Consider the following 3,713-nt stretch of genomic DNA (forward strand, 5'->3'; position numbering starts at 1 on the left):
AATTCTACCAGCTATTGAATATTTGTGTCTATTTTACTTACTGGGTACTACTGTTTGACACCACACCATACATCTCTTTCATCTTACCACACTCTCAAACTCCTGTTTATCTTGTTTTCATTTGAAGAGTATTTCCAGAATTTCTATTCTAGATCTATATTATGACGATCAGGTAAGCAAGAAGCAGGGGCTTTATGTGTCTTGTAGACCACCAGTAAAAACAACCAGGAAATAGGAATGAAAGGGCAATTTTGAAAACTTCAAGTCTACTTGCTTTAATAAGAAACCCACTTAGCAAAATTTGGTTTGTTCCATTTCTGGAACATGTCTGAAGTCAGAAATGAGTTGCTTCTACCTCTGTGAATAACTGGCTCCACGTGCCTACATTTTACACACGTACATAAACCTAGTGCCAATCTCCCTCACTTTCATTCCCTTTGCTATGTAATGGAAAAGAAAAGATTAAGGATTTGTTCCTTCTGCATTGTCCATATGGCGTCCTACTCAGGGTTAGATGCTCTTCCCCATCCCTCCTTCAAGAGATCTTAGCATAATCCAGGCCCCCTTCTGTCAGAAAGAAAGAACTGGAAAGTGTTTATAGTAAAGCTTTAGTAGCAACATGTTTATTATCCACCCAGGAATATTTGCATTTTAAAAGAACGCTGAATAAAAGGAACAATGGGTAATCCAAGGAAATCAGTTACCAATGATGAAATCTCAGGAGTCTGACTCTTGGGTAAGCAACATATATTTAGGGTAAGAGGGCTACCCAGAGTTTGCAGCTCTATTTAAGGCCACCATTCCCATCACTACTGGCCTCCACTTGGAACTCTTGGACACAGCTTTCATAAGACGCAGCCCCCATCCACTGTGCCAACAGAAGACTGGGTGACCCATTGTTCAGAGCTTAATCACAAGGACACATCAGGCTGTGAAGGAGGCTGGAAATAGTCTTTAGAAAATGGGGAGGGGGCTTCTGTCTAATTAAAATTCAGGGATTCTATCACCAAAAGAAGTGGAGAATGGATATTAGGGGACAATGACAAGGTTCTGGCCCAACACTATTTGAAGAAAAATGTTTGGAACAAAAGGAAGTCAGGCCTGGGAAACGAAAATTTTTAAATTTATAAATTGGCAGCTTCTTCCCAGTACCAGCAAGAATAAAGGGTACCCTGTCTCGTTGATGTATTTGTCTGCCTGACAGATAGGTCTTTGTTGTGAAGATGGACACAGCAGGCTATCAAAGCCTAAACTAGTAAATCATATAGCTAATTCTTTTCATTCTGATTCCATGCTGATAAATCTTTTTTGCCCAGAGGGAGAGTACATGTTCAACAGGCCAATGCAAGCATTAGTTTACCTGACAATTCTATTTCTCAATGTGTAAATATATTAGTCTCTTAGATTGGGTTTGAGCATACTAAACTAGGAATTGGACTCTGGACCAAGGTAATTTTACCAAGAAAAATTCTACTTTGTGAACTTTCTTGGCAACCAGCCTTCCTCTGGTGATAACTCCCTACATTGCCAAGTGTAATGGTTAGCTACTGCTGCAACAATGCTGCATAACAAAGGGGTCTAAAACAACATTTATTATTGCTCACACATCTGCAGTTTGTGTGATCTAGTTTGGCTGATCTAGGCTTAGCCAGACAGCTCTGCTTCAAGCTACAGCACCTAGAGTAGCTCTGCCTCTTACTGCAAGTTTGTCAATTGCCTGAGGTAGTAGCTCTGCTCCAGTTTTCACCGTCTTAGAGATACACATAGACCAGTGGGATATCTAAGGTATGTTCCTCTCAGAGAGTGGCAGAGAAGAAAAAGAAACATGAGGCCTTTTCTGGTCTAAGCTCAGAACTGACTCATTCTGTTAGCCAAACAAGTCAATCACACGATCGAACACAAAGTCAAGGTGTGGGGAAATATACTCTGCCTCTTTAGTAAGAGAAACTACAAAGTCATACGGTAAAGGATATGGGTACAGGGAGGTGTGGAGAATTGGGGCATTATTGTAATCTACCAGGTTTGGTTGACTGTATACCCTAACAAAGTCCATCTGAACCAAGGTCCTGAGTATCAAAGCAAGAAGTCGGGACATGATTTAATTATGTGGACCCAAGTAACAGCTTTTAAAGTTGAAGCAGATGTTATAATATTAGAAATAAATCCTTTACAATTGACATTAAGTGCCTAGATATCTGAACATTTACATATATATTTGCCTTATCAAACACTCATAAAACTCTTAAGGCAACTGTTTTTTTTTTTTTTTTTTTTTTTGAGATGGAGTCTTGCTCTTGCTCTGTCGCCCGAGCTGGGCCGGATCTCAGCTCACTGCAAGCTCCGCCTCCCGGGTTTATGCCATTCTCCTGCCTCAGCCTCCGGAGTAGCTGGGACTACAGGCGCCCGCCACCTCGCCCGGCTAGTTTTTTGTATTTTTAGTAGAGACGGGGTTTCACCGTATTAGCCAGGATGGTCTCGATCTCCTGACCTCGTGATCCGCCCGTCTCGGCCTCCCAAAGTGCTGGGATTACAGGCTTGAGCCACCGCGCCCGGCCAAGGCAACTGTTAATATTACCAACAGTTAAGTGAAACTTGGGCAAAGGGACGCGCCAAAGGCCACGGAGACATTAAATGAAGAGCAGGATCTGAAACAGAACCTCCAAAGCCAACTCAAGTGCTTCTTTTCACTATAACAGTTCTCTCTGGTTGTTTTGATAACCAAGAATTTCTAAGAAGAATGTGTGTTGGATGTGACATTGACGTATTCTAACTGGGACATAAGTAAGGACTATAAATGATCTTACCATAAAGGTCAGGCCTCATCCTGCCACAATAGCTGTTAACAGCAGAGCTCCCCCATATTCTCAGCTGATACTGAAATTTATCCCACTCCCCTCTCACCGCCAGCCTGTATTCAGGCAGTTTGTCTAGAATTGCAGTGGCTAGAGGCCTTAGAAACATCACTGCTTTCTTGGTTGTTTGAAAAGCAGAAAGAGTACGTAAGAAACAGCAAGCTGGAACCCAAATCCAGAGGTCGCGGCCCAGATGGGGCTTCTGCTATGCTTCACAGCAGCATAGTGTGGCAGAAAAGGCAGAAAGTCAGATTCACCGTGTGCTACTGAGTGCCTTCATCTTTGGAAGACGGCTCACTCTACTACTTGACTATATTTAAAAGCATTTTGTTTACGAAACCAAAGTGAAACACACCTACTTTGGGAGTTTACAAGAGGAAGCACACATTGAGGGCTAGGTTAGGAAAGCTTTTCCTGAGATTATAGTTTCATTCTTTCCTGGGGGGCGAGGGGCCAAAGCTGAACTCCCTAACTATGACCCCCACCTCCCAATTCGTTCCCTGCAAAAAAAAAAAAAAACACAGAATCATTTCCTTCCTGGGATCTGGGACATCTTTTGGCTTCTGGTAGAAGCCGCTCTCCTTTCAGCCGGGAAGTCTCCAACTCAGCCACGTTCTTTGGACGCCATCGGCGCGGTGTCCCGTAACTTTCCTGGCTGGTGGGCACACTGCCTGCGTGAGTGTTTGTTCTCTGCATCGACCATTCCTTGCTCAGGTGTCGCCCTTCGTGCCAGGACTGCGGCCTGCTGAGCCCCAGGTAGGAATCCACGCCTCGCCTCTCCCTCTGGCTGCACCCGCACAGCTGGCGAACTTGGCTGAGGTCCGGCGGAGAGGAGTGAGATGTTGTGCTAGTTTAGGCCCC

Source organism: Colobus angolensis, unplaced genomic scaffold, assembly GCF_000951035.1.
Source record: "Colobus angolensis palliatus isolate OR3802 unplaced genomic scaffold, Cang.pa_1.0 Scaffold7, whole genome shotgun sequence".
Classification (NCBI taxonomy): domain Eukaryota; kingdom Metazoa; phylum Chordata; class Mammalia; order Primates; family Cercopithecidae; genus Colobus; species Colobus angolensis.